Genomic DNA, 14,927 nt, shown 5'->3' with positions numbered 1-14,927 from the left:
CTTCTATTTACAAATAATTTCTTTGCCCATATCATTTTGTGTCGAAAATTTTATAACTTTACATGTAATATATTGTATTGTATAGCTTGAATTTAAATTTTCCTTACAGTTACAATTGTAACATATACACCCTTATTACACAGGTATATATGGTGATATATACACCATATACATAAATTTTATATGAGAGAGAGGAGAGAGAGATATATATATATAGATAAGTAAGTATCCAGTGCCTCGAAATTAACCGTTGCTGCCGGTTGTCCGAGACAACCAGAATTGTCCGGACAACCTAGCACAGATCTGAGACATTGTCCGTGGACAACCAAGAAAAAAGTGACGCAAAAAACGCACTTCTATTTATGTTTTTCTCAGGGCCCGCCATTAAATCTTAATGGTTGTGCTGAAAGCAACGCATACAGCGCTATTTCCAAACACTGGTATATGTCAAGGTTTCTGATTTATGAGAGGTGAACTCGAATTGAACCAGCAAAACCAGCAGTTCACCCTACATTTGGTTATTTTTAATTCCATTATATTTTGAATTTTCCGATGGCTTGCCCATGCAAACAAACAACATGCAGTGGGGATTCATGTTGATCCGAAAGTTCAAAAAAGAGAATTGTTGTAGTCAGAATGAAGCGCTGTACATGTACTCAAAAGTGCTGCAAATACCATCTCCTGCGATCTACATTTTAAAAATGTTCTGGGGAGGACCCCCATACCCCCCGCTTGTTTTTCACCCTCCTTGGAATCCCAGACCCGCCACTGAACAATTACATATTTTGGGAGGCAGAGAACAAGGAACAAAATGTCACCTTTTCACATGCACCCAAAACAAAGATTGCAGAGAAGGTAGATGAGCTGTAGGGTGTGGGAGAGGGAGGCGGAGGAGCCATATAAAATATTAAGTCAATCCACTATTTTGCGCAGTTTGCTGTTTTTGGCCACCCTTTGTTAAAAGATCCTGGCTACACCACGGTTTTTGGGTGTTTCTGACCATATTATTATGTGATTGAAAATAGGAGATTTGGCGGATATTTTTTTGGGACAACCAAACAATTGTTGCGGACAACCTGATTTGATGCCTGGGTTGTCCGCAGGAAACCAATTTTTTTTCTCTATTTCGAGCACTGTATATATATAGATTATATATATATATATATATATATATAACACCCCTGCACTCTAAAAACAGATTAGTTGTTTTACCAACCAATCTTGTTGGTCAAGCCAATATTGGTTAGATTAACCAATAAATTGGTTAGGAAAAGTGACTAATCGGTTGGTTATTGGGTACCAATATATGTTGGTTAAAACAACCAGTAAAAATGGCTCAGATGAATAGAACGATAGATGTCTCGGTTGCCACCGTCAAAGCCTGGTCTAAACCGGGTCGTTTTGAAGATTTTGTTTAAAAAGGGCCTTGTTAACGCTGAACTGATCATTAGTAGACGCTATTAGAACGCAATATCTAAAACTTTTCGATTGATTGCGAAGACGCTGAATTTTATGTAAAAAGACGCTTGATGGCGCTGATAGTATTTGGCGTCAGCGTCACTAGAGACTGCCCGTTGGGGTTTCCCGGTCATTTTAGTTCACCTCTTGCTTTGCTCACCACGTGATGGTTTTGGGTTTTGGGGCGACACAAATAACAACCGGTCTATCCCCCACCCTTATGTTCCCCCCACGTGTTTCCTCCTTTTATGCTATCTCTCTCTGTCGCTCTCTGTCTGTCTCTGTCTCTGTATCTGTCTCTGTCTCTGTCTCTGTCTCTGTCTCTGCTCTCTGTCTCTGTCTCTGCTCTGTCTCTGTCTCTGTCTCTGTCTCTTCTGTCTCTGTCTCTGTCTCTGTCTCTGTCTCTGTCTCTGTCTCTCTCGTCTCATGTCTCTGTCTCTGTCTCTGTCTCTGTCTCTGCTCTGCCTCTCTGCTCTGCCTCTGCCTCTGCCTCTGCCTCTGCCTCTGCTCTCTCGTCTCTCTCTCTCTCTCTCTCTCTCTCTCTCTCTCTCTCTCTCTCTCTCTCTCTCTCTCTCTCTCTCTCTCTCACCCTCTCTCTCTCTCTCCTATCTCTCTCATTCTATCTCTGACCCTCTCTCACCCTGCTCTTACTGTTTCACTCCCTCCCTCTCCATTCCCTCTCTCTAAGTTCTAACTCTTGCTCGCCGTTTCTCTCCTCTCTCTGTCGCATCAAAAAACGCTGTGCAGGCGGAGAGATGCTGGGTGGAGGGTGAGGGGAGGATGGGGAAGAAGCTGCTGCCACCGACGATGCTTCTTAATTAGTTCTCGTCGAGTGAGATGTCTGTTGTGCGTGCGGGCCTGTGTACGGGGAGGGGGGGGGCAAACAACGCCGACGGACGAACGGAAGGACTGACGCACGGGTTGGTGTCGGGACGACCGCGCGCACTATATGTGCGCGTGTGCGTGTGCGTGTGCATGTCTCTGTGTGTGTGTGTGCGTGCATGCGTTTGTGTCACAGCATGTGCATGCGTGAGTGCATGCATGTTTGACCGGCGGTCGATAAAGTTTTCCCCCCGGAATCGTTATCAAAATATTAAGCCGAATACACTTTATGACCCCCCTATACGAGGCTATAGCGCTACGTTTGACCGGCGGTCGATAAACACGCTTCGTATTCATACTAAGTATGCTTTACTAAACCTATCAAGCACACAGATGAACGACAACACCACAGGCACTTGGAACGTCTCAATAATAATAAAAAATGGTAAACAAACACGAAATGTATTTACTACCAAAGTCTTAATGTTTCTCTACTCTATTTCGCCTATAATCACATGTAAATTTATGCCAGTCAAATGCTCATCTGCAACACACAAGTACGCCGCACGCCTGCGCTGTGCACAAACAACATGAATAAGAGAACAGGTAGGAAAGCCTTATAGAAAAATTCCCTTGACGCTCTCTTCATTTCACACCTTCACAGCAGGGAAAAAAATACACGGGGGCGGCGGGCGATTTCGCCCCCGAAATGCCAAAAAGAGCCCCCGAAAACATGATATCGGGGGCGACCCCAAAAGCAAAAGTCGCCCTGGAAATCGATTGTCCAGGTCGGTCCCGCGCCTTGCCGCTCTCGCTCGGCCTCTGCCGCTAGCGGCAGCCGGTTCCACGGCGCGGTAGAATTCATGGTAGGGCCTACGGTGTGGCTGTCAAGTGTTTACCATTTAAGCATGCATGTGTGTACTGTACTGTATTGCATTCAATCAAGCGCGCGCCGCCGCCCACGCGTATATACGTGTGTGTGTCTGGGCGCGTGCTTGCGTGTGTGCCTGCCTGTGTGTGCCGGTGTGCCAGCGGGCGTGCTTGCGTGCATGTGTGCGCGTGCGTGCGTGCGTGCCTGTGTGTGCCTGCGGGCGTGCTTGCATGTGTGCCTGCGCGCGTGCGTGCCTGTGTGTGCCGGTGTGCCAGCGGGCGTGCTTGCGTGCATGTGTGCGCGTGCGTGCGTGCCTGCCTGCATGCGTGCGTGCGGGCGTGCTTGCATGTGTGCCTGCGCGCGTCGCCGCGGTGGGCGCACACACACCACCAGGGGCGTAATCGGCGTTACCGAGGAGTGGGGTGCTGATTTGATTCGGCGATGACCCCGGGGGCGAATAACCTTTGGCGCCGCAGGCAGCGCCCGCGGGCCGTAGGCCAGTCTTCACGAATGAAATTCTAAACACTGGACTTCGGTCCACATTAGCCAGCAAAATTTCTGGGAGCGGACTTAAATTTTTACTGGACCAATATTATTTTGACATTTTTTGACAATACAAGAACCAAAAGACTTAAAACAGTAATATCATTTTGTATTTTTACCCCTAATAATACCTTTCTACACTACTGTAATTGATAACAGTAGTCAATACCTATTCAAATATACATCACATTGCCTTCGTACACGATGCATACAATAAAAGCCCTGCAAAAGAGAACAACAGAATCTGCGTTAAGTCGTCAGTTGAGCTGAATGTCATCACACATACCTTCTACACACTTGCTATGCATGAACAGTAAAGGATAACCTATCAAATATACATCGCATCACCTTTCTACCAGCATGCTATGATCCAACAGTAGGAATACCTATCAAATAATTCATCTCATTACCTTTCTAACACTGTCTATCGATACAGTAGAATACTATACGTTTGTTTAGCGATGACAAACAAGTTTAAAAGTGTTATCAGCTCCGTTGTGTTTTGGAAAAAAGCTAGTGCGCAGCAAGCTGAAAAATCAACACGCCTGTTGGCTTGCCGACGGGGCGCCGCCAATGTCGTGTTGATTTGCATCCGATGTGCCCGCAGCGTTACTAGGCAGAATCTACTATTAGGGGCGTCTCGGGGGCATGGCCCCCCCCCCCGGAAAAATTTGAAGATCTTACTTCATGAAATGCCCATTTTCAGCATTTGGGATTAAAATTGTAGCTCCTGCATTCTGTCTCTCAAGTGCTTGGGACATTTTTTAGGGGCCGATTTTTTGTTTTTCATCTAACAAAAGTATCAGTTCTTTGAGCACCCCATATCAGTTCTTGAACATCAGTGGTGGTGACTTGAATCACACATTTAGCATGCCTTTAGTCAAAAGAGAACACACTCATTTTTCAAAGCCGGACTATTAAACTTATAGTATTTGCAACGATTCATAATCATTCATCACTTGTTTTGCATTTTTTGCAATTTGAGGTATTTCAGGTTCCATTCAGTAAAACATACATGTTTTGCAATAAAACTCACTAAAAATCCTTCATCAGGCTTTTGTTAATTTTCATTGTCATCTGCATCTTCGTCATCAGTCGCGATCTGCCTGTAGCAATTGAAACGCTAACAGGTCAATATTCATCATGTGATGGCTCGCGGTATGATAAGGGCCGGACTGGTTTTGGTTTGGTTTTGGTTTTGGGTGGGCCGTTGGGTGCAAAGCAGTCAAACGCAGGCAGTAGCTTGTGAGGTACGACGGTTCGAGGTGTGGGTGTGTGTTTACGGTTCGTGCTGTAACGCGAAGGAATACCAGAGTCAACGATACGTCAGTTTCGTCCGTGATAAATAAATGATGAGCGGATGAATGGAATGTAAAGACCTGCTGTTGGTATAAGCGTTACAATGTCGTTATAAACATGTGTGAACCGACTTCCGGCAATGTCCGGTGATGTTTACAACCGTTTGCGTTTATACTGTTCGAGGTTTTATAAGTTTGGATGTTTATTATGGATAAATACATATGGAACGAGGCGAAGAGAGAGGAGTGTCGTGCTGCTTTGTTAGAATACTGTGTTAGATGCTGCGGTAGTTATCGCAGGCTATGCTGTGGCGCTCTGTGGATGTGTAGCGTAAAGCAGGAATGACGAGGGCGTGTCAAGATCATCAGAGTAGTGGCTCATTATATACTTTGATAAATCTCGGTATTAGTGCGATACTCTCGCTCAAACTTAGTGCGGTTGCGCGCAATCTGAGAAAAAGAACGGCGGTGTTGGTATGACGAAGGTTAGACGAGAAGCGCATGCGTCATGAACTTCTGAGACAAGGAATTGCGATCTTGGGAGGAATTCTTGGACGTGTATCGGCTGATTCACGATTTAACGCTCACTTTTTACTGGGAGGCTTGTGAGTAGTGGAATATACTTATAAGCGCTCTGGCGTCGTTCTGTCGGAGAGTCCAGTCAGAACACGCGTCAGAAGGTCACAGTCCAGCTTCACAGCTCTTGAGTACGGGTACACGAAGAAGAGAACGTGGAGAGAGGAGAGTCGGTGGGCTGCCAGGGTGGCTAGATTGAAGAGGTGTAGAGAGAGATGAAAGCGCGCGCAGACGTTGTGGGGGCCCTATGCCCCCGGTGGGAAACAATTGTTGAAAAGAGATGAGTAGAGATTAACCGATTTCCTGCGTAGTGTGAGGTGAGGATAGACTAGCTGTGACGGTGCCAGGCTACGTTCTCTCGTCTCTTTAGAATTGATGTACTCTATCCTTCAGAATCACCTTTGCAGCGCTCACAGCCCTACAAGTGGTTGACGTTTACTTGCCAAACCAGCTTTTCATGACTCTCTTGATGAGTAGCGGTAACACAGTTATACACGGGGTCTGTTTAGCGCTATATGTAGTGAATAATGACATGTATTTACAACACAGGTAAGAATTGGCAATTTGAGCAATTTTTGCACATTCTGTTCTCTTCGCTCTCTTTTTTTTGAATCTCAGGCGGGGATATTGGTACAGGCCATCCCCCCTTCTTCAGAGCGGAGGGCGATGCATCTGCCCCACATGGTCCCCGCCTGCAGAAGCCCGGTAATTTAAACGCCGCTTGCACCGACCGGCACACACCCGTACGCGTCCGTCACATTGCTACGCACACGCTCTACATATCGCCATACGCTCACTCACTGGACGCATTGTTTCACTTGAACTAGCAGACAGGTGCCTCTCTCCGGTTCAGCAACTAGGCTGATACAAGTGTTACGCTAAGACACGTCAAAGAACCGTATCTGGGTTGTCATGACGACGGCTATGGCAACGAATAGTGGGGGGTGGATTTTGCGACCGATAGTACACAACGCTCGAGCGAGCGACGGCTGGAGTGCTGATTCGCTCTCATGATCACGCTGGTGCTCGCAAGAGAGTAGTCTGCTTGCGCTGGCGATCTGTGGAGAGACGGTCACACAGTGTAAGCGTGACCCGTAGGACGCCTACAGGAAAAACGTACATAGAAGTTGCGTTGGTGATATGCCAGGCGGTGCCCGACCGCCGGAGACGTGATGAAAGGATTGGTTACTGCGGCATATAAGTAGCTGCATGTTGGCGTACGCTTGCTGACCGTGACGGTGGACTGAAGAGCTTATTCGCTTCGAATGGATAGCAGAGGCATGAGAAGAAGAGACATAGAGATTGAGAAGAAGTAAAGAGGGAGCGAGAAGAGAAAGGGGAAGAAGTCAGAGAAGGCAAGAAAGAAGAAGAAGAGCGGACGGAGCGAAAGAAGTTAAGCAGAACGAGGTGTGGCAGTAACGCGGGCGCGAAGATTAAAGTAGGGGATGGGAAGGGCCGTACGCCTGAATGTGAAGGATAGGGCTGCGGAGCAATGGACGCGACATTCACGAGGACGGGACGTCCGACGGGCACGGTGGATGGACCCGAAACCCCAAAAGGACGGAATTCGGAGTGAGAGTTGAGCGGTGGGGAGTGCGTGGAGGCTGGATCGCATGAAGTCGCGAAGTCCGCAAGCCACCAGTCGCGGGTGTGCTATTGCAGCGTTGCCTGGCGGTGGGTTACTATCACGCTACTAAGGCATGTAGGGACTACCGCAGGAGAAGTGTTGGGCTGGCACTCTGGGTGCGCGCTCAACGTTCCGCCAGGAGGGAGCGAGCGACAGCAAAACTTGGTACATAGATAGCGGCCGATACGGTTCATGTGGAGAGCACAACAATCCGCCAGAGAGGGGGCGGGGTGACCAACATACCCGTGACGTCGGAGAGACGATCCGCACAAAGAGAGAAGGGCCGTGACAGTTCGTACAAATTGTCGGCAACGTTGAGACTGGCAGAACGGAGAGACTGCTCGCCGCGCGACGAGGAGGGGTGAAAACTATAGGTCGTGATTTGCATTTAGGATTTGGTCTAAGATACAAGGTGATCATGTCACGTATGTAGTAGACTGCGAGGGAGACTAGGGCTTCGCGTGCATGGCGTTCCCCTCGGCTTCTCGTACCGGCACGCCCGTGAGGCCTATATCGACCGTCACACCCCGAACCAAAAAGGCGGCTGGCAACGGCAGGCTAGGCGCCGCGAGTGACAGGCCCGCGAGACGCCAGGCCGCGCAAGGCACGCACGCGACGCGCACACAATCGCACGCCCGAACGATAGAGACTAGCAGAACTGGGCAGCCACGGAACAGCTCGACGGTCGCCCAGCAAAGGCGTGGACGCGCACATCACAACGCTGGTGAGCACGCTTGAAAAGGACCCATGTCGCCGAGGGGCCCACACACAGGCACGCACGTGGACTCATGAGCGCGCGTGCAGGGGAATGCTACCGTGGCCGCCAAGAGGCAGCGGAATCATATTGGAGGCTTCATCGAGATCGACGCCATCTTTGAGCTTTCGACGATGGGACTCGCCTCTACCGGCGCATGGGATGCGCCGGAGAATAGACCGTGAGTACCACGCGTGTTGCAGCTGGGTGGAGGTCCGCCGCTGTTGATGCAGCGGCGTGCACATTCATGGAGAGTGGTGCTGCCACGGGGACGTTACGGAGGACCCTGTGGCGGAATACGCCAAACGCCTAGGAGAGGAGTGCCGTCAAAGGTTTACGTTGGCCGTGGCGATGCGTGAGAGACAGTGCTAGCGGATTGGGTGTCCCAGGTGGTGATGCATGCGCGAAACGGACGAGGGGGAACGACGGGCGCTATAGGCGCCGCGCGCGCTGTTGAACTTGCTTGAATTGCGAAGCAGAGCAGGGGTCCTCGCGAGGTGGCCCCGTGGTGAACCGCTTGGGCCCTAAGTCTACTCTTAGGGACCTCGGCTGCATGCTTAGCATACCACCGCGGAGCAGCGTAAAGACGTAAAACGGGACTTGGAAAATAACTCTCCATCTTAGCGGTCGCGGGCCAGGTGACGTTAACCTGTTACACCAATGGACAGCGTTGCGATTCCGTCCGCCCCATGGGATCGGCCATGAACTTGCCTTGTGCGAACGGGCTCTGACCTGTTTGCCGTCACCTGAGCGCTCGCTCTCGCAACCGCGTTGCGGGAGTGCTCGCGACTATCTGCACTCGGATCAAGGACCGATACTTTGAATCGCTGAGCTCTTCGCGCGCCGGGAACGGCGACTTGGTGCGAGGGGCATTGGGCCAGTTGATAAGACGGCGGCACAACGCCTTATGCACCCAATCCGATGGACAGAGTAGGCAGCGGCGCTTTTAAGGTTACCGCGGAGCTGAAGTAGAAGAGTATGCTAGGACAAGTGGGTAGAACCAGCAGGCGCGAAATGATGGGATGAGTCACCTGGCCGCTTTGTCATGGCGGGGCATAATCGTGGACCCGTTCATGAAAGCACGGGGTGCAGTCGGATCTGGCTACGGCTTGCGGCGACGGAGGTTGCGTGATGGCGGCTGACCTGCGCTCGATGGAAGCGGCGCCTGAAACTGACGAGAGCCGACGATGCCCCGTCGAGTATCTGGGAATGCTGCGCACGAGCACGAGAGGAGGCGCACGGAGTTAGCGCCGGACAGTGCAGCTCGGCGGCCGTGCGGCCTTGCGACAGAAGACCGCCGTATGACAAGCGGGCGTGTGTTTTCGGCGGTACCTGCGATCACATGGGTTGGGATATTGGTGACCCACCGTGTCCCCGAGCGGCGGAAGTGAGTGGTCGCCCCATTGGACCGGGGCCCTATTAGGTCGTCAGGGCAGCAGGGCAGGGCGGTTCGGTGCGATCTCAAACGAGGCGGAAGGGGTGCGCCGAATAAGGATCGTGAGTGGGTGGATGTGAATTGAAGCCCTACGAGGGGGAGGAACACCGGCCGCCGACGTGGCAACGGCGCGACGGCAGAGACGAAGACGAGATCGCGCTTGAGTAGGAGCGGCAGTATAAAGTAGCCCAGCACAGAGGGAACTGTTCTGACAAAATCGGCGAGGCTGGATAAGCGGAGCGGGGTATAAAATACCAGTCGGACAGGACGAGACACTGTGTCTGACGAAGATCCGCGCATAGCGGCGCGGGCCTAGAAATACGGAGGATCGTCGAGGAAGCGAGAAATGGATCCGCCAGTCGGAGCGGAAGGCAGACCGGGCTACGAAGGACGGATGGAGCGGAGACACGGTGGGTGGAGACATCTTTCATCATTGAAGAGTTAGAGCGTCCCCGCTGGGCTAGGATCGCGACTCCGGCAGTGAGAACTGGGTGCCCCGACAGGGCATTCGGGCGCCCACGTCGAGGATTGTCACGGAAGGAGCAGGAGCGAAGGAAATCAGGTGACAGATCTGTTTGTTCGACATAGGAGAAGCGATAGGCGGAGGTGACTTGACCGAACTGGAGATGCAGAAGAGAAGGCTTGACGCGCGTGGAAGACGCGACAGTGACGAGAAACCATCGTACAATTGAAATTGAGAGGGCGAGGCGGCTGCTAAGCCGAATCAATACGCGCGAGTCCCGCCGTTCTCGCGCCCGCGATGGAAAACCACGTTACAAAAGGAGGGGGATTCAGCACCTTCGATACGCCTCAGGGATCACACGCGTGGATCACCGAGTGAATCAGGCTTACCACGTACTTTGGTTTCTCTTCAAAAAAGGGAGTGTGCATGGGTCTGGACTGCACACCTCAGGTGGGTGTGCGGGGGAGTAAAGAGCACAGAACCAGAGGCAAGCAGACAAAGAGCATCGCAGCAAACCTACGTAAACAAGTCTTCCGTCTGAGTAGTGGGGGATGAACGGCAAATTAGGCAGACTGAAGAAAACACTTATTAAGCGGACCAAACGAATAACGAGGCTACCGATGACGTAACGAACTCGAGAGGCAATTGTTTGCGAAAGAGTTGTTAGAGGAAAACATGATCTGTCGACGAGCGCAGAACGTCGATCTGCGAGAGACTGTAATATGTAGATAGGGGTAAGATAGAGAAACACAGGACGTTCCGGAGTATAGGAGCGAACACCCGTAAGATCGGTGCGAATCATGCCATCCGCCAGATCTGAATAACTCATGCGCACGATATGAAATTAAATCGAGCGAGGCCCTCAGCCTTCAAAGGCCTGGGATACTTGTGAGGCAGCGTGGATGCTGAGCGCATACACGACGATGAATCGGGTCTGGGACCCGCGACATGAATATAATAAGGCAGACAGCCGAGCTCGCTTCACAACACTACATGAGACTCCTCAACACAGCATTAAGAGGCCACCGGAACCGGGGTCCCACAACCTTGTCTCGGGCGACGTGCGTCGATCTGCGCCACTAACACCGGGCAATTCATAATACGGATTGCCAGCTAGCCATGTGCGACCAAATAGAGAAGGAAGTGCCATGAGACCTAGAGTCGACCAGAGATTCTTCCTCCTATGCGAACGAGGTCGTCCGAGATAGATGGAGCCAGAAAATACTGCGTCTGATTTTCCATGCGTTAACCTATAGCAAGCCGGACCTATTTTCGTGCTCTGGCCTATAAAGTGGTAGGTCTGCTAAGGCCTTCGAGCCGGAGTAAAAAGGGAATAGTACGCAGACTAGGGATCGAGCCGCCAATACATCCGGTGACCGACGTGACGAGCAGCCGCCTGAGGCCAGCTTTGATCGCGTAACTGAAAAGGTTGGCGCGAGCCGGCAGGCGGTTTACACCGCGCCCGCGCGTCCGCGGCGCCAGCGAAATGTGGGTCCGCGCGGCGGCCGTGATGTGCGCCGCGACCGTGCGGCGGCTTGATATGCAACGCGCCGCCTGCGTCAGCTGCCGCGCAGGTGGCGGGCCCGCGCCGGCGGGGGTGATCATGCGGCGGGGAGCGGATAGAGGATCCGCGTCGCGCGGCAAGTGATATAAAAAATATTACACCACGGGTCGCCGTGCGCTGGGGATTAGCAGTCCGCGGTCGCGCGGCAGCGGTATTAAAATATTACACCACGGGGTCCTTTTCAAATTTCGGGAATTTCGGAGGCGGTCGCAGGCTGACGACCGCTCGGGAAAGTTCACTCGATATCATGTTTTTCGGGGTACGTCCACGAGCAGGTTCTTCTTTCATCGCGGCCAGCTGCTGCTGTAAGTTAAGCGAGCTCTACGGGGGGTGCACGTCGCTGCACCGGCGTGCATTGTTCGCTGGGGGCTGCTATGATCGGTCAGTGACCTCCTGCCAAAGCACCTTATCAAGCTAGTTATTCGGATGCGCAAGGAGACTGCGCGCCACACTCCGATGATCTGTCATTGTTCCTCTAATATGATCTTCCGCGTATCGACGCAACGGCAGCATTGGGAGATGTACCTTGCTAATCCAACAGGTCAGGGACTGGGAAAGCTCGAGCCAGCTCGCTAGTGATGACACGCTGCATTCTCTGTGCAGGTTGTAGAGGTGCTCGGCCAGACGATAGGTGTGGGCGCGCGCGAAACTCAACACGCCGCTACCTCGAATGAGCGCGGAAAGGAACGCGACTCCTAATGAAAATCGGTGGATAGACCGCTGCCCTCCTAGCAGCGGCTTACAATTACCGTGGCGGAAAAAGAAGGAGCGGCGGAATAGGTTCGCCACGCCGTTTTGAACAAGCCATGCGAAAGCCGGAGTCCCGCGGCCTGAGGCTGCGTGGAACGAGCAGCGAGGTGCATAGTCGAGGGAAGGATTCATTATTTCCTGCATCACACAGCCGGAGCGTTTCCCATAAGCCAGCCTGTTAACGAATCGTGGATATTCATCGCTTGAGTTGAGGTGGGTGCATCAGCAGCCTCGAGGAACGTTACCGGCCTCAGCGCCCAAGCAACATCACGGCCGCGGGAAGCGCGGCGACATTAAAGGCCGGCCACTGACAAGAAAACCGAGAAGGAGTGTTCCGTACTTGTGTGTTTGCCACGAGTCATGGCAGCTCGGGCGGCACCCATTGAACTGAGTGTTGCTCTACTAGCCCAAACGTATTCACCGGTAAAGGGTGCAGCGATTAACTAGTAGTGGCGCGAACACTCGGGACGGCCTCGGAGAGGCATATAGGGCCGCTCGGGAGTAGGAAAACATTAGACTATTGCGGTAGTAAATACATTCTCGTGTTTGTGTTACCGTTTTTTTGTCTTGGATTATTGAGACGTTCCAAGTGCTGATCAGCCAGCCCAAAAGCCGAGTGGTCGGAGAGTGTTGTCGTTCCATCTGTGTCCTTGATAGGCGGTACTTGAGACAAGGAGGCTGAAGTCGGCTCGCCATCAGCTCTTTTCTGAGTGATACGAACCGCTCAGGATCCTGAAGAGCGCAGTCTAGTGTTTAATCGACCAGCAGCGGTGACGCCCTGGCTACGGGAGTGAGCAGTTGCTCGTGGTCTTGCTCCCCGCGCGTAGACGATTATGTACTGGATAGACGTTGTATGGAAAGACGAAAGCACGTACCAGGCCAAAACCGTTGGGCTTTGGTGCTCGCGGCGCTATAGCCTCGTATAGGGGTGCGGCGCTCTAAAGTTGTATATCGCTTAATTAATTTTGATAACGATTCCCGGGGGGAAACTTTAGGTCTGGACACCGGTGCCTACACGGCGCCTCGCCAGGGGTCTAACACAATGGCAGATTGGGGATTCCACCCTATCCTCGGCCAAATGCGACCAGTGGCCTGTTGACACAAACGCGATGCGACGCGACTACTCCAAACACATCATAGATCCCGGTAGCTGAGACTCATCGGTTCACTACGGCGGACCTCTGACCGCCAAGGCCCAAGAACTAGTAATACGCAGAGACTTGCATTTAGAGTACTCAATCTGGCCAAGGCACTGGTACATGAACCGGAAGCTGTACGCGGACGCAACGGACTTGGGCACGAACCCGTTGTTGTCGACGTGACACCCGGGTTCGGTGGCCCAACTATAAGGGCCAGGAGAGTTGGGTTTCGCCACTCGGGGAGCGCGATCTGCCAAAGCTGAATGTGACGAGACGGAGTCAGGCTGGACCGGAACAGGGATCATGTAGTCTGAAAAGAGCAAGGCCTACTAAACCGATAGGATATCACCGGAACAGGGACGAGGCGGATTAACACGAGATAGAACCCCCATTGGTCATTAGTCAGGTACAGCCCATCAGCAGACGATAGGTGGCCCTCCGCCTTCAACGCAGAACAATCCGAAGAGCCGAAGCACGACCAGTACCGAGCTCGATTCGAGTGCAGTCGAATGTCATCTGTATTCCGTTGTGTTTCGCCGATGAATGTAAAAGCTCTGGAGAAAGCGAACGCAGATTATCGCCAGGAATAGAGGGACCCTCTCGCACAACGGACGCGCAGAAGTCGTCGAGAGTTCTCGGTGGTGCTTGATCTAAATACCGGAGATTGGCCCCACCAAGTAACACCTAAAGCCGAGAGCGAAGGCCCTCCCGCCAGAGCGTCTACCCAGCCAGACGATGGGGTGGTACGAGGCGCGCGCACTCTGCGACTCTCTCCGCGTACGCGGTAGGAATGGGAGACGCAGGCAGCGACACGACCAAGACGAATCCTTCACGTGCGCGACTCTCGGAACTGACCGCTGCCGGGAACTAGCTTAATGTCAACGCTCCGGCCGTGGGCAGCTGGGAGGCTATTCGTCCGGTGGCCCTTTGGGGTGGGGGGCAGGTCGCGAACCGCAGCTGGTGGAGTGGAGATTGACGCCGCAGAGGTTCAGAGACTGTTGGGACTGGGTCGGAGTCAGCGGCTTCTCTCCCCAGTTCCTCCCTCACCCTCCACCCAGCATTCTCGCCTGCACAGCGTTTTTTGATGCGACAGAGAGAGGGAGAGAAACGGGGAGGCAAGGAGCTCTGAACTTACGAGAACGAGGAATGCGAGAGGGAGGAGAGTGAACTAAGAGAGGGTTGATGCGATGAGGGGGTCAGCAGATAGAAAGGAAGGCGATAGCGAGAGAGGAGACGAGCTCGGTCAGGGTTGAGGGAGGAGACGAGGCGAGACCCGACCGGATCGACGAGAGAGACGCAGGGAGACGAGGAGAGACACCCGAGAGAAGAAGAGAGAGGACGACAGATGACAGAAGACAGAGTGACAGAGACAGGACAGAGACAGAGACAGAGGAGCCAGAGACAGAGCACAGATAGAGCAGAGACGAGACAAGAACAACGCAGAGAGAGGAGAGGAGGAGGAGAGACAGAGGCAGAGGCAGAGGCGAGAGCAGAGACAGAGACAGGAGCAGAGACAGGAGCAGAGCGAGAGACAGAGACAGAGACAGAGACAGAGCAGAGACAGAGACAGATACAGAGACGAGAGCAGAGCAGGAGAGCGACAGGTAGAGAATAGATAAAGAGAGGA

This window comes from Priapulus caudatus, unplaced genomic scaffold (assembly GCF_000485595.1).
Source record: "Priapulus caudatus unplaced genomic scaffold, Priapulus_caudatus-5.0.1 Scaffold572, whole genome shotgun sequence".
Taxonomy (NCBI): domain Eukaryota; kingdom Metazoa; phylum Priapulida; class Priapulimorpha; order Priapulimorphida; family Priapulidae; genus Priapulus; species Priapulus caudatus.
Note: the sequence above shows the minus strand (reverse complement) of the source record.